We start from the raw sequence: 21,566 nt of genomic DNA on the forward strand, positions 1-21,566 counted from the left end.
TTTAATGGAAATGGATTGAGTATTATTGATTTTCATTAACATGTTTGTTTTGTAGCTATAGATTCAGATATATTGGGGGTAGGGAGAGAGTGTTAGGAGTTTGAAGGAATTCAAATCAAATTCATCAAACTGATTACTGGTAAGGCACACTTTAACAAGGGAGGCCAGGTTTTGAAGAGCCTGAACCTTATGCAGTTTGGGAGCCCCTCTTTAAAAACTATACACGCACACACACACACACACACACACACATATATATATGCAAATTGAAATTTGGAATGAGAAAAATCACAACAAATGTGAATTTGTAAAATTTGAAAATATTACAAACCTAAACCTAAAATACTTTTCAGAGCCTTGGAATGGGCTTAAATAAGTGAGAGGCACTAAAATTTAAGCTTCATTGGCTTCATAGTAAATCTGTCTTTTAGATTAGACATGTTTTTCCCTTTGTATACTTCTTTTTGGTTCTACTCTTTATATTTAACAGCTCCTCTAACTCCATGGACACAAGTAATATGAAAGGAGAAAACAACCTTGGAGATAAAACAGTAAATACTATATAGATATGTATATAGATATGATTTTTGCATCAGCAAAGAATGTCCCTTCCTCTTTGTCAGCTGCTCGAACTATTCTTGCTATTTTGTATTAAACACTGGCCACAAAATTGCAACCTCTTTGGGATGGGTGAAAATTTTATGAGATACTTTCACTTAAATGGCTAAAGAGCCTAACGACATATGTGGGGCAATGCTAACCTCAATTGGAATAAGTAAGAAGTTTCTCATCTGGAACCAGTATTTCATGCCCATGGAGATATACTGGTACATTGACATCATCTCTACCAAAAACTTATCATATTCATCTTTCATCTAAGATGCCTGTTCTATATGCCTTTCATGCACTTAATATTTAGATAATTATGATTATTGATTTGGTCAAGGACTGTGAAGACCCAAACGTTTTCATCATCATATCCCATGAAGTCTTATACAATCTGAGATTTGTATTGTATGCTATGGTGCAGAATCAGTTTTCTCTGTTTTTGGCAGCCATCTAAAATGTCTTTGCAACATTGAAATGCTGTGAGTAGTCAATGATACCATAGTTAATTTTGAGATCTATCATGTTTCAGGAAATTGTGACATCTATGCCAACTCTTGGTTATTAGCAATCCAAAATAAGAATTAAAGACATAAAATTTAATTGTATCCTTGAAATTTAACATATAGCATTCTAGTTAATAGATATTGGTATAAAGCAATATTTCCTGTTGAGGAAACTGACTAGCAGTAGAAGAAAGCTGCCCAGAATGATTAGATAGCAGGAAATTCAGTCTTTATGCCTTACAGAAGGATAAATCCAAGAAATAACTGTATTTATCTTAGCTAATAGAAAATTTAGCATTTTTTAACATTTAAAAACCCAATAGGCTACTTTTTGGGCTCTCTGTTATAAAAATAGGTCAATAGTGGAATCATTTTCAAGTGTAAGAAAAGTTAGAACAAAATTATAAAATACATATTTTACGTTGAAATATTACATGACTACAAGGTATTTTCATGGTAAGTATGGATCATCTAAAAAGAGTGTTTTGTATTTCCAAAATATGTTATTACAGTACATTCTGAAAATCTATCATTTAGTTTAAAAAAGTGGCTTAGTCCTTCTACCCTCCAAAACAAAGTTTCAGATTCTATTTCCATGAGGAAATTGCAAATAATGAACTATGTTACAAAATTGTCCAGAGTAAATAGTTCACCTCTGCTCAGTAGGAGAAGCCTAAAACTACTTGGCTAACATCTTACTTTCACTCAAGTGGCAGGACCCAGAAGATAAACCAGGAACCCTTAGACACTAGGCTTGCTGTGTGTTCTCCATGGACCATTCTTCAGTAACCCTTTGACCAATGACTTTGATAGGCTTCCAGAAGTAGCTGCTCTGGGTGGGATAGCTTTGGTAATTTATCCTCATCAGGAAGCTTTACAAGAGCTCAGCTTTACAGAAGGAAGTATAAATTTAATACAGAGTACCTGTCTTTTTGTGTCCCTTCTTTTTCTCATTCATTTTCACTTCTTTACCACCGTCTCTCTCAGTTGCTCTAAGCATGATATGGTCAGTTATTTGTCTCTTCTTAGCCTTCCTCTATGAATATTTTCCCCCAGTGCTGTGGGAATGTGACAGAAAATGCAAGTTCTATGAATGAAAATTTAAAGAATTTTTATAATTCTAAAAATAAAGATGGATTTTCATACATTTTGTTCTTTTGAATTAAGAAAAAAGATGATTTCAGAGGCATCTGGATGGCTCATCTAAAGAACATGCAACTCTTGATCTTGGAGTCCTGAGTTCTGGTTTCACATTGGGTACAGAGATTACTTAAGTAAATAAAACATTTAAAAAAGATTATTTCAAATTTACCACGTTCCATTCAATTTTTTAAAATCTCCATATGTAGAAGTATCCAATATTTATATCACCTCATAGTTTACTTTTGCATCTATAATTTCTTTTGAAATGCATACCATAATTTCATTTACTCCTCAAAATAACTCTGTGATACAAAGGGCAGAAAATATTTTCATATTCAGTTTTAAAATTAGAAAATTGAGACCCAGATACATTACACCACTCTCTACCACTACTTGTCATTACCATCTATCAAATTCTATTGAATTGTCAGTATTATTTGTTTATTTAATCATCTGTGATTGTCTGCCTTTGCTCAAAAGCTAATCCTAAATTTTGCCACTTCTAAAGGGAATTTATCTTTAAACTGGTCCTTTTTCCAACCACTTTTCAATCTCAGCTTATGGCCTCATACCCACTTTCAGAAATAGTGAGTCAATCAATTATGAACTTCCTGGGAATACCTCCACTTATTGTGGACTTGGTATTTTGCACCAATCTTCCAGATGAAAACAACCAGAAAACTTTGACAAATTTTAAAAAATCTCTAAGGCATTAGAGAGCTAACAATCAGTTTAAAAACATGAGGGCCAAGATCTTGGAGAAGATTGAAACCAAAATCAATGCAAAAAAGAAGAAAATGGAATGCTATTTTCTTTTTTTTTTTTCCAAAGAGTGAACTGAAAGTGCTGAAGGAAAATAACTGCCAACTTAGAATTCAATTTCCCAAAACAAAAAATCATTCAAAAATCAAATTTCAAAGTGAAATTAAGACTTTTTGGACAAACAGAGCTGAGAATTTGTAACCAGCACACTCAACTAAAGGTTGTTCTTCAGCAGAAGAAAAATGTTTCCAGAAGAATGCTCAAAGACGCAAAAAGGAGTGAAGAGCAACAAAAATGGTAAATATGTATGTAAATACAAAGGATTATTGACTGGATAAATGATAATAATAACAATAATAGTAATGTGGCATTTAAAATATATATAATTTAAACACACTACAACAATAACAAATAAGGAAGGAGTAGGTAAATAGAGTTAAAGTATTCTAAGGTCCTTGCACTATCCATGAAGTTAAAAAGTGCTTTGATAAACTATGTATGTTTATGGTAACCACTAAAAGAACAATAGAATAATGTGTAACTATCAAGCAATAGAAGGGAAAATGGAAAATAGCAATCCAAAAGAAAACAAGAAAGAAAAAGCAAAGGGAAGAAAAAAGTAGGCAGAAAAAGTGGAAATCAAGTAGTAATGTGGTAGATTTAAACCTAAATATATCAGTCATAGTATTCAGTGTAAACAAACTAAATATCCCAATTAAGATAAAACAAATGTTACACTAGGCAGAAAAATCCCAACTATAAGCTGCTTAAAAAACACATGTCTAAAATATGAAAATATGACCTGTTTGAAGTAAAATGATGGAAAAAAAGATGCCACACAAACAATTATCAAAAGAAATTTTGAATATTAGACCAAGTAGACCTTAAGGGAAAAAGCATTATTGAAAGTAAAGATGGATATTTTACAAGATAAATGTTTACTTTGATCAAAAAGGTAGAACAGTTTTAAATTTGTATGCAAATAATTATGACACAGCTTAAAAATAAATAAGCATAAGGTGTGAACCTTTTTAGCTTCTTGTGCTCTCACCTTTAAAATGACTCTTAGCTACACTGGCAATCTTATTTCCTCCCCTCCAGTCATGGAGAAGAACATGTTTCTCCTCCTTCCTAAGAGTGATCCTCTTATCTTCTCATGTCCTCCAGCACCTTGTTTCTATTCCTTTTCACTTACCTTGACTTCCCTTCTCATCTGCTCATTCCACTCTATCTAAAGTCACACTCAAATCTCACCCATCTCCCCAGATGAAATAGTTCTTGTTTCTGTGTCTTCCTTTAATTATTTTATTGCCTTTCTCTTTCACTGCTAAGCCAAGATTCCTAAAAGGACAGTCCATGTTAGGGATCCTTTACAGCCCACCCACTATTCAACCTGTAGAAACCAATCTTCTGCCCTCAATACTCTACTGAAACTTCAGGCCTCATGTTTATTTATCTTCAACATTTCACATAGTTGGTCATTGCTTCTTTGAAACTCTTTCTTCCATTGGTTTTCTGGCATCATACTCTCTGGATTCTTCTCTCAATTATCTGGTTGTTTCTCAGTGTCCCTGTTTGGATTCAGTTTTTTTATTCCATAAATGTTGCTATTCTCCCATACTGTGTAATACGTTTTTTTTTTCTCAGCTCCCTCTGCTTCAGCGTTTCTCAAGTTATGGTTATTTGACTACATACATCAGAAATATTTAGAGTTTCTTGTAAAAAATGCAGAATTCTGAACTGTGCCTCCATACCTTCTGAATCAGAATCTGTAGGGTTGGGGCTTAGGAATGTGAATTTTTTTTTTTTTTTAGGAATGTGAATTTTTAAACAAACTCTCAGTAATTCTGATGTATGCCCATATCCAATATGCACTGTCTTCCCTTTACCTAAGGAGACTCTGGTGGCTTTTAACTATTATACATATGCTGATAATTTCCAATCTTTATCTCTACCTGGACTTTTCCCTCAAGTCAAAACTCAACTATGATTAAATTTTTCTGTCTAGAAAAGAAGGCAGAAAGGTGATTTGGCTAAAACCTATAAAGTTCTAAAATAGATAAATAATATGAAATTTAATTATTTAAACTGCAAAGAGTACTGCACTGGGAGTCATGAGACTTACATAGTAGTCTTGGTTCTATTAATTAATAGCTTTGTGATCTTTGTCAGTTAACTGAACATCACACAACTTCAAATTCTCACTTGTAAAAATAAAGAGGTTATAATAGATAAATTTTAAACCATGTAACACTGGACAAGTTATTTAACTGCTCACAGTTTCCTCAAAAGTATAATGGAGTTAATTATACCCAATAATATTATTCTAAGGATAAACTATTACATTGAACACTTTTGAAGTATTCAATAAAAATGAGAGATAAGACAATTTTTTAAAGATTTACTTGTTTATTTTAGAGAGAGAGCTGGAGCAGGAGGTGCAGAGTGAGAGGGAGAGAAAAATCTCAAGCAGACTCTGTGCTGAGCTGGATGCAGGGCTCCATCTCAAGACCCAGAGATCACAACCTGAGCCAAAACTAAGAATCAGACACTTAACTGACTGTGTCACCCAGGCACCTCAAAGTAGCACTATTATTATAAAAAGAATCCTAGTAAATATTCTAATACTTCATTTTCAGTTTTTATTTAAATTTCAGTTAGTTAACATACAGTGTAGTATTAGTGTATAACATAGGGACTCAGTATCTCCATACAACACCCAGTGCTTATCAAAAGTGCATTCTTTAATCCCCATCACCTATGGAACCCATCCTCCAATCCATCTCCCCTCTGGTAACCATCAGTTTGTTCTCTATAGTTAAAATTTGGTTTATTGATTTCCCTGTCCTTTTTTCCTCCTTTTCGTATTTATTTTTTAAATTCCACATATGAGTGAAATTATATGGTATTTGTATTTCTGATTGTCTGATTTCACTTTCTAGTTCTGTCCATGTCATTGAAAATGGCACGATTTCATTATTTTTATGGTTGAGTAATATTCCAATGTGCATATATATACCACATCTTTATCCATTCATCAGCTGATGGATACTTTAGATGTTTCCATAATTTGGCTATTGTAGATAATGCTGCTATAAACATTGGAGTGCATATATCCCTTTGAATTAGTATTTTTGTATTCTTTAGTTAAATGCCCCATACTGTAATTGCTGGATGGTAAGGTAGTTGTAGTTTAACTTTTTGAGGTATCTTCCTACTGTTTTCCAAAGTGGCTGCACCAGTTTGCATTCCAACCAACACTGCAAAAGGGTTTCCCTTTCTCCACATTCTCACTGACACCTGTTGTTTTTTGTGTTGTTGATTTGGGCCATTCTGACAGATATAAGGTAATATCTTATTTTAGTTTCAATTAGTGTTTCCCTGGTAATGAGTGATGTTTAGCATCTTTTCATGTGTCTGTTGGCCATCTTAATACTTCATTTTTTATTTTTTTATTTTTTTATTTTTTTATTTTTTATTTTTTTTTAAATTTTTATTTATTTATGATAGTCACAGAGAGATAGAGAGAGAGGCAGAGACACAGGCAGAGGGAGAAGCAGGCCCCATGCACCGGGAGCCCAACGTGGGATTCGATCCCGGGTCTCCAGGATCGCGCCCTGGGCCAAAGGCAGGCGCCAAACTGCTGCGCCACCCAGGGATCCCAATACTTCATTTTTTAATAGGCTATTGTTTATAGTGCTTTCCAACAAATTATTTATCTTTTTACTTTCTAAACAAAAAAAAAAAACCCAGAAAAATAAATAAAATTAAACATAATTTTCAAAAGTGATTTTTAAATATGCAAATATTCTAGAGGAATAATTATTTCTAAAGAAAAATGTAATTGTGTGATTTGATTACATTTGAAATAGAAATTCCCTGCAAACCTACACATATTTAGATTTAATAAACAACCGTGATAAGCTTGCACAGAAGTAAAAAAAAAAAAATTTGTGAGATGGACTTAGAAAGAACTATTTTGCCTCAAATTAGTGTACCCCAGAAAAGGATTAGAACCACTTTTTTACTCATTCACTGATTCTTTGACATATTCAGTAATCTGCCTTTATTATCTACTATATGCCAAATAATCTGTTTATAATGGGAATCTTCCCTATGTCTCAAGGTATTCACAGCCTAATAAAGGACTATGAAGTAAAAGAATTATTTTACCTTGAAAGACATCAGCCTTTAATTTCTTAATCATGAGGTCATTCTAAATGAATCTATCATGAATCTCTTTGGATGGTAAGAACTGTCATAGTCAATGAAAGTATTATTTTGAGGGTAAATGCTCCAAATGAGTACCCAATAGTTCATCACAAAAGTGGGCATTTAGTAGTAGTTTATAGAGGAAATTGAAGAGGTCATCCAAAAATTTCCAAGACACAAAGTTCAGGGTCAGATGTCTTCCCAGGGGAATTCTGTCAAATGTTTAAAGAAGAAACAATACCTATTCTACTAAAGGTGTTCCAAAGGATAGAAAGAAAGGGAACACTTCCAAACTTGTTCTATGAGGCCATCATCACCTTAATTCCCAAACCAGACAAAGACCCCACCGAAAAGGAGAATTATAGACCAATATCCCTGATGAACACAGAAGCAAAAATTCTCAACAAGATACTAGCAAGTAGGATCCAACAGTAAATAAGAAGACTATTCACCATGCCCAAGTGAGATTTATTCCCGGGATGCAAGGCTGGTTCAACATTCATAAAACAAACAACATGTTAGATCATATGAACAAGAGAAAAAACAAGAACCATTTGATCCTCTCACTAAGATGCAGAGAAAGCATTTGACAAAATACAGCATCTATTTCTGAACAAAACTATTCAAAGTGTAGGGATACAGGGAAAATTCCTCAGCATCATAAAAGCCATCTACGAAAAGCCCACAGCAAATATCATTCTCAATGAGGAAACACTGGGAGCCTTTCCCCTAAGATCAGGAACACGACAGGGATGTCCATTCTCGCCACTGCTATTCAACATAGTACTAGAAGTCCTAGCCTCAGCAATCAGACAACAAAAAGAAATAAAAGGCATTCAAACTGGCAAAGAAGTCAAACTCTCCCTCTTTACAGATTACATGTTACTGTATATAGAAAAACCAAAAACACTCCACCCCAAGATTGCTTGAACTCATACAGCAATTTGGCAGTGTGGTGGGATACAAAATCAATGCCCAGAAATCAGTGGCATTTCCAAACACTAACAATGAGACTGAAGAAAGAGAAATTAAGGAGTCAATCCCATTGATAATTACACCCAAAAGCATAAGATACCTAGGAATACACCACACCAAAGAGGTAAAGGATATATACCCTAAAAACTATAGAACACCTCTGAAAGAAAATGAAGAAGACACAAAGAGATGGAAAAAATTTCCATGCTCATGGACTGGAAGAGTTAATATTGTGAAAATGCCAATGCTACCCAGGGCAAGTAACATGTTCAATGCAATCCCTATCAAAATACCATGGACTTTCTTCAGATAATTGGAACAAATCATCTTAAGATTTATGTGGAATCAGAAAATAGCCAGGGGAATATTAAAAAAGAAAACCATATCTGGGGGCATCACAATGCCAGATTTCAAGGTGTACTACAAAGCTGTGATCATCAGGACAGTGTGGTACTGGCAGAAAACCAGACACGTAGATCAATGCAACAGAATAGAGGGCCCAGAAATGGCCCCTCAACTCTATGGTCAACTAATATTAGACAAAGCAGGAGAGACTATCCACTGGAAAAAGGACAGTCTCTTCAATAAATGTGAGGGAACATGGGACAGCCGCATGCAGAAGAATGAAACTAGAGCATTCTCTTACACCATACACAAAGATAAACTCTAAATGGATGAAAGATCTAAATGTGATACAAGAATCTGTCAAAATCCTAGAGGAGAACACACGCAACACCCTTTTTGAACTTGGCCACAGCAACTTCTTGCAAGATACATCTATAAAGGCAAGGGAAACAAAAGCAAAAATGAACGATTGGGACTTCATCAAGATAAGAAGCTTTTGCACAGCAAAGGATACAGTCAACAAAACTAAAAGACAACCCACATAATGGGAGAAGATATTTGCAAATGACCTATCAGATAAAGAGGTAGTATCCAAGATCTATACAGAACTTATTTAACTCAACAGGAATGAAACAAACAATCCTATCATGAATTGGGCAAAAGACATGAACAGAAATTTCACCAAAAAAGAGATACACATGGTCAACAAGCACATGAGAAAATGCTCCTCAGCACTTGCCATCAAGGAAATACAAATCAAAACCTCAATGAGATACCACCTCACACCAGTGAGAATGGGGAAAATTAACAAGACAGGAAAAAACAAATGTTGGAGAGGATGTGGAGAAAGGGGAACCCTCCTGCACTGTTGGTGGGAATGTGAACTGGTGCAGCCACTCTGGAAAACTGTGTGGAGGTTCCTCAAAGAGTTAAAAATAGATCTGCCCTACAACCCAGCAATTGCAGTGCTGGAGATTTACCTCAAAGATATAGATGCAGTGAAATAAATGGCAGGACACCTGCACCCTGATGTTTATAGCAGCAATGTCCACAATAGCCAAACTGTGGAAGGAGCCTCGGTGTCCATTGAAAGATGAATGGATAAAGAAGATGTGATATATGTATATACAATGGAATATTACTCAGCCATTAGAAACGACGAATACCCACCGTTTGCTTCATTGTGGATAGAACTGGAGGGTATTATGCTGAGTGCAATAAGTCAATCAGAGAAAGACAAACATTATATGGTTTCATTCATTCAGGGAATATAGAAAATAGTGAAAGGGATTGAAGGGGAAGAGAGAGAAAATGAGTGGGAAATATCAGAGAGGGTGACAGAACTTGAGAGACACCTAACTCTGGGAAACAAACAAGGGGTAGTGAAAGGGGAGGTGGGTGGGAAGATGGGGTGACTGGGTGATGGGCACTGAGGGGGGCACTGGTTGGGATGAGCACTCGTGTTGTACTATATGTTGGCAAATTGAACTCCAATAAAAAATATACAAAAAATAATGACAACATTTTATGTGGTTATGATGAGTCACCTGACTTATGATATAATGGTGTGGTAGCTCCACTGTTTATCCAACATTGTTATATATTTACCAACAACAACTAATAAATTTCAGTGACTCTTATTAATGAAATTATATTTCTATACCTTATGATACTATTTTCACAAATGCTTCTAGTTCTAAGTAGAAACACTTAAGTATTTTATTTCAAAACAGTCATTTTTGTTTGATCATTTTATTTTAAATAAAATCAACAGATATCTCAATAATTCTGAGCCATTTTAAACTGTGGGTTGTGAGAAGAATTGTCTTCTTGGTGCAAGAGAAAAATCTTGTTTTATACATTGTGGACAAGAGTAAAATAGGAGAAATCATACTGTTGTCTCAGAACTAATAGTGAATACTTTAATTGATTTTGAGTGATTTAGCAATCGCCACTAGATATTAGAAAAAGAAACAAAACATGGTACCTGGGTGGTACAGTTAGTTAAGCATCTGACTCTTGGTTTTGGCTCAGGTTGCATCTCAGGGTTGTGAGATTGAGCCCTGCATCAGGCTCTACTCAGCACAGAGTCTGCCAGAGATTCTCCCTCTCTCTCTCTCTCTCTCTCTCTCTCTCTCCCCTCAATAAGTAAATCTTACAAAAAAAGAAAAACAAAGTATACACATGGGTAAATGCAATTTTCTTCATTAATCTAAATCAAAGTTTAAGAAGCATTTTTCTTCTGCATGTACAAATTCAATAAAATCAGTTTTAAAAATACCATCCACTGCTGATATTTTCACTAAAACCTTCTTTTCCCTAAAGTGTTAGGTTGGATGAAAGTGAGTGAAAAAAACGAGTAACCCATGCTATCAAGAAGTTAAAAAAAATTTCTTTTATGAGTTGTATAATGGCCAGTCACTTCAGAAGAAAAGTAAATGAACTTTCATTTCAATTTGAATTATATACTAGATTTATAACCTTAGTTATATATTCCCAACATAATCTTGTTTTGGAGTCTGTCATGCCAACCAACATTCATTTTCTTAAAACTATTTACTCTTAGAATTTTCCAACATGTTAAGTATTCTTATAATTTTGAAGCAGTCTGCACATATAATTTTTAGCTATCAAAGGCTTTGAAAAAATAGAAGTGTTACATATGATAGTATGGAGGATGCTAATGGACTGGGCCATGTTTTATAGGGAATTATCAGAGACAATACATCACAAGGTTCATGGTTGGAAGCATAACTTATGTTTACATTATCTTGGGCTTCACTTTTGATGAGTATACTTGAAATTTTCAGATGAAATCTTTGTTAGTACAAGGACTGTAATTTAAGTACTTGATAGTGTTTATTGACAATACCAGTGATTCCAAAAAATAATGATATTATAATGGTTTATTATACTACCATTCAAAATAGAAAATATAGAAATAAGGTCTTTTGCTGCCATTTTCCAAGAACATGGTTATAAAGTCAAAGATAAATCCAGACACTTGTAAAATATGGTAAAGACAGATTTTATTCAGTAGTACCTATTGCAGTAGGGGGGAGACCTCAATGTAACTTGTGCTCAACTCCACCAAAATGAAAGACAAAAGGGTTTTTTTTTTTTTTTTTTTTTTTTTTTTTTTTTTTTTTAATGCTGAGGGTTTGCTAAAGGCAAGTCACTGAATAGCATTAAGTAGGGGTTGGTCCATGTTACTAGGACATCTGGATTTGCTAACTGGCCTTAGTCCAAATGAGAAACAAACAAGATGGAGTAAGGAACCCACCAAAGTTAGGCCCTTTCCCTTCCACAGCAAGTAGAAGTAAAATGTATCTCCTTAAATGTTTGCATTTCATGGAGATTACTGCCAGGTCCTTGAGAAGAGAGTTCTCTGTGGTAGAAGATTTGCAATTCAAAGGACAAAGGAAGGATTGATATTTTGCAAGCTTTTGAAAGTAATTGTTTTAACAGGAGGTTCAGGGTTCTACCAGCCTATCACCAGCTAAAACAAACCATAAATTCTCTTGGAAATGTTAAGCTTTTTCAAGTAGGCATTTTAAGGGAGGCTGATTTCATCCCAAGGACATGACCTTGAGCTATTAGAAGGCACGCTAGAGTTCGTTCTAGTCTCTGTTGGGGTTAGATGGAGTTGTTTTGTGCCAAGAGTTTTTTTGCATGTTTCAATGTCAATTTTCCATTTGATATTCAAGGTGCTACAATTGAGAGATCTAGTGACAGAATTTTTCTATTTTGAATTAGTAACACTCACTTATGCAATGTATATAGGAAATTTGCTATTAATAAGTTAAAACTTAAAATATCTTATTATTTGGCAAATTAAAATACACAGATTAATTTTCCTGTAGAGATCCATGATCAATGGGGCTTATATACATATTTTCTTTTATTGATTAGTAGAACATGGAGGTATAGAGTGACAATAAGGATTTAAGCTGTGTCCTTGTGGCACAAAATAACTGTTTTGGTAGAGTTTGGGTCTAAACTGGTTTAGACTGGTTGTTTTGTATTATTTACCAATAATACAATCATAACATTGAATTGCCAATAATTCAATCATAATATTTCAGGATATGTCTCATGGAATTCAAATGTTTGTGTGGTCTTGACCTAGAAAAAATGATGTGATGGTAAAGCAAGAAAATGAATCCAGGGACTTTGATCTTCCAAGCAAAAAACTACATTTCAGATCTTTAAAATACTCTTTTTAAATCAAAAGTCATCTTACCTGGGTTCTATTCACAGGTAATACAATGAGTACTAAATCTTTGGCTAAATATTTGTATTTTATAAAAGGTTTTGGATATGTTGTGTCATTATAAAGAAGTAGCTCTATATGGTTTGTAGTTTTATTCTTTGAATTAGCCAAAGAGAAATAATTTTGGCAATCTATAAAATGAGTACATCATACCACACAAGCATGAGATTACCTTGCTTAGATTCAGAAAAAGAATGTATGAAAAAAGAGTAATGTGAAAACAATGAAAGCTTTCAATCCTGTCTATATATCCAATAGGAGATTGGATAGGGTTTGAGAAATCTGGCCAATCACTTGGTGAGCCCATGTAACTTTTTGAACAACCTATTTTTAAATATTATTATAATCTTTAAGGTTGACCAGTGTCCTAAAGGGGAAAACTCAGTTCTCAAGTATGAAGTTCAATAACCTGCATATATATTGTTCAACAACTTTAGAATATTTTACAGCAGCTCTTATGAGAGAATTATTATGGGTATTTGATTTTTATTGTTTACTACTATTTCACTTCAGAATCTAAATTACTTAAATTATCATTAATTCTGACAGTGGTTTTCTAAAGAGAGAAAAATATTTGTGTTTTTCTCTGAAATCAAGAAAAAAGCATATTAGAGAATTGCTTTATTTTTTTAGAGTATTAGTTTAGATTTTAAATATGAATCCTATTGGAGATTATCTTTAGGTCAATTTTGACTCTCTGGCTGTACCAGTTGTGGGTGCACCAATATCAAATAAAGGAAATAAATAAAACATTATTTCTGTTTATATAATTTAGCTTTTTTGTCACACAAAGGCTGATTCTACTTATACAAAACACAGACCTGGGATTTTTTTGTTTGAGAGAAAGGATTAGGCCTAACTCAAAGTGAAGTTGGAGGTGATGGGAGGCTCTTAATTTATTAATATAGAAAATAAATTAGATTAAGCAACAGTCATAGAATGAGAGTAGAATACAATAAAAATCATGTAGTATTTTTACTTATTTAAATATTAACTAATCCTCTTATTATATATAATGATAAAATTATGCTTATTATATATAATAATCATTTCTCTATTAAATGCTGTTTATCTACCTCCACCACCAATTTGATTTATTTCAATTACTTCCAGCATAACTCAGACCTTGTAAATATTCTGGTTTCATCTGTTGTACATAAAGGATATGACTGGTTTTCCTTAGTGAGAGACATAATAATGAAAATCCTTACCAAAAGCAATATGTCTTTAATATTTCATAGTTAATTAGAATCTGTGTAGCAGCACTATAGTCAGCCAATTAGCTAAAGTTCTTCTATCTTGCTAGCCTCTTGGGCCTATATGATATTAAGCATCCATTAAATAAACAGTTATCATACGTATTTGGTTTGGATATATCAAAAATGTGAAAATAGTTTTCAAATGAAACTATTTACCCTAGTTTTACCTAAAGAAATTATTCTAATAAGCTTTGCCTATAAGGTGCATATTTAATATGATGTAATAGTTTTTACATTAATTCCACTATAATTTCAAAGACTGAATCCTACAAAATATTTAATTGAAATGAATCTGTCTAGTAACTCCAAGTAGCAGTCTGGGTCAATACATAATCTCTTACATTTAATAGCATTCATAAGCCATGGAAGACATTAGCCAAAAGGATTGCCAATCCACCTGACCTAGCACACTAATTTTAAACCACTTATATATTATAATCTACTACATAGTTAACTTCTATCATATTGGAAGTTTAATTGACTCCCTGGTATTGAAATATTTAAATAGGGCCACTCCAATAATTAGTTGAATTTCCCAGTTGGAAGAATAATTTGAAGATGTTTTGTACATGCTTTGGTTCAATAAAAGCCAATAATTGTTTTTGCTTTTAATAATAAAATTGCTCAAGTAGAATTTAGCATATGTGTAGAACCATATTCTCATCAATTATTCAAAGATATTGCTTAATAAAATATTTTAACTAAGTTGTATATTTATTTATGGTAAAACTCCAGTGCATTATTGAATCAAATTACCAAACTCATAGTAGATTCTCAATAAATCCTATAGCATCTGATATCTGGAGGAGTCTGCATATAGCACCTTAAAAGCTAATCCTCTCATAATATGAGAAATGTGTAGTTCAGAAAGGTGAAATTACCTTATGACATGTAATTAGTTTCTGACTAAGATCAGATGTGTGCTCCTCGTTAATAACAAAAGGAATTTTAAAGGTAACAAAATCACTTTCTGAAGCTTTATCTAGGAATGGATTCTAGTAGGTAAAAGAATTCATCAGTATGAAAATAAAATCACAGTACAGACTTTAGCCAATGTGTAAATCCTAACTAGGAGATTATCTCCTCTCCAAAATGTTTAATTCTATTTATTAAAAGTACATTTCCTGAATTGCTATCAGTTTGTATCCTCAGATTGTAGTAGTCTTTATTTTGACAACATATCACCTTTTGCTGTCTGCCACTTGTGTTTTCCCAAGCAGTTCTGGTATAATTAATATCTTATTTGTTCCCCTGCAGTGAAATTTCCTTAAGTTCCAGTGGAAGTACCAGTGATCTAGTATAGATTAAGAGAGCATATGATCAATCTGCTTTGACCCTAATGAATCAGTATTCCAAATGCCTTCTGATTCCTTCTTCTTCCAATTTCTCAATTCCTGGGACATTACAAGTCTTTTTGTTTTTCAAGCTGCCACTCAGGAAAGAGAAAATAGGGCATGGCAGAAGTAGGAAATATGGGGTCCAGCTCTGTGTGAGCAAGAAATTTTAACTCTGTGTAAAGAAGGATATTGACTCTTATCAATAGATTTCTATCTATAGCTAGCAAAGGTCAATAATCAACACTTCCATATAAGGCCATATAGATGATGCTCCACAGACATCTGTTTTCACCAGGGTAGTGCTTCTCAATTATGCAGATAAGTTATATTTACTACACACCTATTTGTGCCCAAGCAAGTGGAGTCTTGGATAGCAAAGCAGCTATTTGTAATACACTTCCAGAAGATCCTTCAATAATATACCTTCTCTGACAACTCTGGAAAATTAAAGCTTTAATAATTCCAGGCATTCACAAAAGGTAGTTAGTTCAATTTTGAGTCCCTTTCTTTCCTAAATATGGTGTTTATTGCAAAATCTCCACTGGAGGAAAAAAGTGTGTGTGTGTGTGTGTGTGTGTGTGTAATGAAAATCATAACTAAAGCAATAATGAAAATAACATTGTTTCATTTTTTCCCAAGGAAACTACGTTTTAAGAATCCTTTCTGATTAACATATTTACTTCTAAATAAGCATGATTTCTCCCTCCTTGCCCCTGCCAGAAAAATGTCCATGTCCTGGATTTTCATAGAGAGCATTCTTCAGTTATTATTTTTGGTTTAACTGGTGATGTCTTCTGGTGATTACAGTGTTTATGGCCCAACATGACTGTAAAGGGACAACACTATTCTTCTCTATTCATTTATCTATTTATCCATCATTAACTGAGTACCTACAATATATAAGCAAATATTCTACACGAAGCAGTAAACAGTAGCTGACATCCTCCCTAAAACATTTATGGAGTTCACATTCTACTAATTTATAATGTTTATTCATACTAAGGATGTATTTCTTCTTTCATTTTCTTTATCTCCCTTACTGTTGCTTGTGATAAACTTTCTTCAAGGAAAACCCCAAAAGTGAATGACAAGTGTATCCCTGTTTAAGATAAGTCCTCTTTATCAATATATCTTCTAAACTCAAGAAATTCATTCTCTAATTACTTAATAATAACATTAAGATTTTTATTTTCAAAGCCAGCAACATTTATAACAGTACTTAATATCAAGAAAATTGCATTGCTACATTTTCATTTTCATATTCAGAGAATGTAATTCACAAGATGTTTTACTAAGACATGACTTAGATGTCAATGCCACAACAAATTACATAGATACTTAAAATATATATTGGGGCATTGTGTACTCTGTAATATACCACTCATAGCTGGGAAGACTGTGGGATCTAGAAAACTCATTTCAATTTTTTGCATTCAGTTTTTTTTAAGATTTTATTTATTTTATTATGTCTCTCATGAGAGACACACACACAGAGAGAGAGAGAGAGAGAGAGGCACAGGCAGAGGGAGAAGCAGGCTCTATGCAGGGAGCCTGATGTGGGACTCGATCCCGGGACTACAGGATCAGGCCCTGGGCCAAAGGCAGTGCTAAACCGCTGAACCACGCACGCTGCCCTGCATTCAGTTTTTAAAGTATTTGACCTCAAACAATAAATTTAAATAATTAACAACATAGTAAAATTCTAGCACTCATGTAATCCATACTATCTTCCTGGCAACATTTTAAGTGTAGTGCATATATTAACACTTTTAAATGTATACAAAGACCTTATGAGATATAGACTATATCTTAATCTTACTGGTGAGGAAATTGAAGACTATTTAAAAATCTTGTCCAAAATGGCAATTTGGTATCAAATTTAAAATTATCTTTTAGCATAAAACATTGTCATTACATTGTACTATTTACCATGATCCTACCATCTAAACTATGACATGACACTTGTTCTCTAAACTCTCCTGACCAAAAAAGACCTTTGCAATAAATTCTGATTAAGAGGGTTCAGAGGGTCCATTGATTTGTTATTTATTGTTAAAAATAGCTAGTTAATGTTCAAATATGGGCCATGAGGTTTTTGGAAAAGAGTACACTTGATCCCAAGTGCAGCTTTCCTTATGACAATTTAAGTGCTTTGCAAAATGCATACCAAATCAAATTAATTGGTTATTCTAATGCAAAACTACATAAAGCATTTTATCATTTTCTTTTTTTGTTTTTCTTTATTTAGTTTGCCAATATATAGTATAACACCCAGTGTTCATCGTTACCATTTTCATTCTCAGGATCTTCAGGATAGAATTTATATTTTCATGTAGGTATTCATAGATACTCATTGAAAGGGAATATGTATTTTTACTGGCTCTGAATAAGTTTTACTTAATTTTATTTTTCACATTATATTCGATCATTAATTCCTAAAATCTTTTGAAATTTCAAAAAACTTATTCAAAAGTAAGTGTTCTTTCAGTGCCATTGTACAAAATTTTAATTTATATGTTGCAATATTGAAAGGAGCTTATTTGTGTAAAATTACCTACTAATGTATACTAATTAATTCTCCTGCTTTTTCTTCAAGAATTGTTAAAGAAAAAATAATTTATGACATTTATTAAAATAGCAAGGCAATCATTATTCAGAACTATCACAGTATAGCGACTACTGTAATGGGGTTTTGTGGTAAGAGGAAGAGATTTGGCACAATTCTGAATACAAGGAAAACAGGAATTTACAGCCAAGAAGCAGAGTCAGAAGGGTTGGTAGTTGTAAAATTAATAAGAGGATAGGGTAATTTTTGCTAAACTGACCTGAAATGATTCTTACTGAAGGCAGGCTAGTGTAATCAGACATCACCTAGGAGAGTGTGGAGGATGAGAAAGGTGATTAGACATCGAGAGTGATCAGATATTGAGGGTAGAGTTTTCTGGCTAAACCGATTTAGCTGTTTTCTTGTTAAAATTGGACCCTTGAGGACATGCCCAAGGATGAGACCTGATATAAAAATATATCAGAGGAGCCTGACTAGAGTTTGGTTAAGGAAAGAATTTTTGTCAGCATATATCATATCAACATGTGGTAGGGTATATTCAATCATTCAGAATGTAGTTTTTCTAGGGTATGTTTTTGTATGAAGTTGACTATTCCAACACATTGAATATATAGCCTTTGGAAATTTAATGTAGGTGTTCTGCTTTTTCCCTAACTTCTCTTAAATTAACTCTTTTATGTTTGTTTAAGGTATCTAAGGACAAGAGAGAGACAAAAAAATACATTTTCAAAATGTTTATCAGCAGTTGGTTTTCAAGTACATATTTCTCAAAACCCCTGTTTTCTAATTTAAATATAAAGCATGTTGTGTTCATTTGGGGAATATAAATAATAGTGAAAGGGAATAGAAGGGAAGGGAAGAGAAATGGGTAGGAAATATCAGAAAGGAGACAGAACATAAAGACTCCTAACTCTGGGAAACGAACTAGGGGTGATGGAAGGGGAGGAGGGCAGGGGTTGGTGGTGAATGGTTGACGGGCACTGAGTGGGGCACTTGACGGGATGAGCAATGGGTGTTATTCTGTATGTTGGCAAATTGAACACCAATAAAAAATAAATTTATTATTAAAAAAATAAATAAAGCATGTTGTGTGTGTGTTGTGTATGTATATGTCTTAAAATTAAGTTAATCTTAAAATCAAGTTTCCTTTAACTATGTTCATAATTTAGCCAAAGAATTGAATTGAATACTTATCTTTTTTGGCACAAGTCTGAGGAGATGGCATTGAAAATAAGTTCAAGGCTTATAAGCCAGTTGTCAGTCTTAACACTACTACCATCATCAGCCCTACATTTTATTTTTATTTTTTTTTAGCCCTCAAACATTTTAGCCTCTTATATTCACAAAGTGTTTTGACATTTATTTGTTTGTGTAATTATTATATTGACTCTGTAAGGATGATAGAGGTATTTTTAGTCCTATTTAGTAGATAAAGAAGTTGAGGCTTGGGTTTGTTCAAGTAACTCAGTCAGTAAATGATATTTTATATCTTTATAACATTATATATAATGTCTATAGAAATATATAATAACATATAAAACTTTATTTATAATATGTACTTATACAGTTGACCTTTGAACAACATGTTCTTGAACAATGCAGGTCAAGACTTTTTTTTTTAATTTTTTTTTAATTATGATAGTCACAGAGAGAGAGAGAGAGGCAGAGACACAGGCAGGCTCCATGCACCGGGAGCCTGACGTGGGATTCGGGCCTTCCGGGTCTCCAGGATCGCGCCCTGGGCCAAAGGCAGGCGCTAAACCGCGGCGCCACCCAGGGATCCCCCAGGTCAAGACTTCTAATTGCAACTTCTATGCAATTATTTTACAGCACGCTATTGCAAGTATATTTTTTCTTCCTTATAATTCTCTTAAAAACAATTTTGCTCTAGCTTACTCTATTGTAAGAATGTAGTATGTAATACATATACAAAATATGTGTTAACTGTTTGTTATCTGTAAAACTTCTGGGCAACAGTAGGCTATTAGTAGTTAAGTTTGAAAGGAGTCAAAAGTTACACTTGGATAATCAACTGTGCAGGGTATTGGCACCCCTAACCTCCATGTTGTTCAAGGGTAACAGTATTTTTTCTAAGTTTTTCCTTAAATTCCAGTAAGTTAACATAAAGTGTAATATTAGTTTCAGGTGTACAATTTAGTGATTCAACACTTACATCCAATACCAGGTACTTATCACAACAGTATTTTATTTATAATTATTCTTATAATTATAGTATGTAATATAAGTTATATAAGATAAATATTTTCCATATGATTTATATGATATATATAATATAGTAAGATAATGTTTTGTGGAGGGGGAACAATTAACATTTGCAGCCAGATAATACTTTGTTTTGGAGGGTGTTTCTGTCTGATATTGTAGGATGTTTAACAGCATTTCTGGCCTCTTCCCACTAGATGCTAGTAGTGTCTCCTCAGTTATGACAATCATAAATGTCTCTAGGCATTACCAAATGTCCCCAGAGGTAAGGGAGGTTCAAAATCACAGCAAGTTGAAATCTGCCAATCTAGAGGTAGAGATGATTTGTTAACAATAAAATGTTCTAAGAAACACAAAAAAGCTTACAGGGATAGCTTTAAGATTCCAGCTTTAATGTACAAAAAAATCAATGATTCTCTTTATAAAATAAGTTACACTTTTAAAAACTAAAATCATTTATTTCAGCTAGATTTTTATGTACTGAATATTTTAATTCTCATCATTGTAAAGCCACCTTTACTCATGAGATGTACTCATTAAGTGATTAGGTTCCTTGGCACTTAAGGAAACTAATTCAGAATTAAGTATGTGATATTAGGAATGCCTGGGTGGCTCAGTGGTTAAGCATCTGACTTCGCCTCGGGTTGTGATCCTGGAGACCCAAGATTGAGTCCCATATCAGGCTCCCTGCATGGAGCGTGCTTCTCTCTCTCTCTCTCTCTCATAAATAAATAAAAATCTTAATAAAAAAGAAAAAAAGTATGTGATGTTAATAACACTATGTAAAAGGATAGACTAGGAAAGGCATGAAAATCAGGGATTTTAAGTAACAGTATCTCCTTTGCTTCTTCATCATTTTTAGGAAATGAGTTGGACATTAGCCTTTAAATACTTAGTAAAATTTGGATAGACAGAGTGGAAGAAGGCTATTCACATTTTAAAAATTAGTATGAGCGAATGTCTTGGGCATTTGTGATGAAGTTGTGTTTTGGTTCGTTTATCACCCTGGTTAGAGAAAGGAATTTGTGTCTCAAAAATTTTAAAGTACAGCTGGAAATGTAGATTATAAGGCAGCTAAAGTATTTACTAGTAAAAATATCATTACATCTAAGTAATTAGATTATTTAAGGATTTTGAGCAGCCAAATGATATCAATACAGGTGGTTCCTTAAGACATAACCAGGTGCATTAGTGGATAAAAAGACTAGGGACAAGGAAAACAGGAAGTTTTTTTTAAATCAAGGTGTGACATAGGGAGAGAGGAGCTAACATTTAGAATGTCCACTATGTACTGGGCATTGTGCTGTTTTATTTTTTGTTTCAAGATCCTTATTTAAATTCTAGTTAGGTAACATGCAG

At 33.5% G+C, this 21,566-nt stretch overlaps 1 protein-coding gene across 1 annotated transcript in view; it reads left to right on the top strand.

The window, feature by feature from the left end:
- Nucleotides 1-21,566, top strand: part of LOC140596112 (uncharacterized) — a 271,369-nt gene that overhangs the window by 217,241 nt on the left and 32,562 nt on the right. The window lies entirely within an intron of this gene.

This window comes from Vulpes vulpes, chromosome X, assembly GCF_048418805.1.
Source record: "Vulpes vulpes isolate BD-2025 chromosome X, VulVul3, whole genome shotgun sequence".
Taxonomy (NCBI): domain Eukaryota; kingdom Metazoa; phylum Chordata; class Mammalia; order Carnivora; family Canidae; genus Vulpes; species Vulpes vulpes.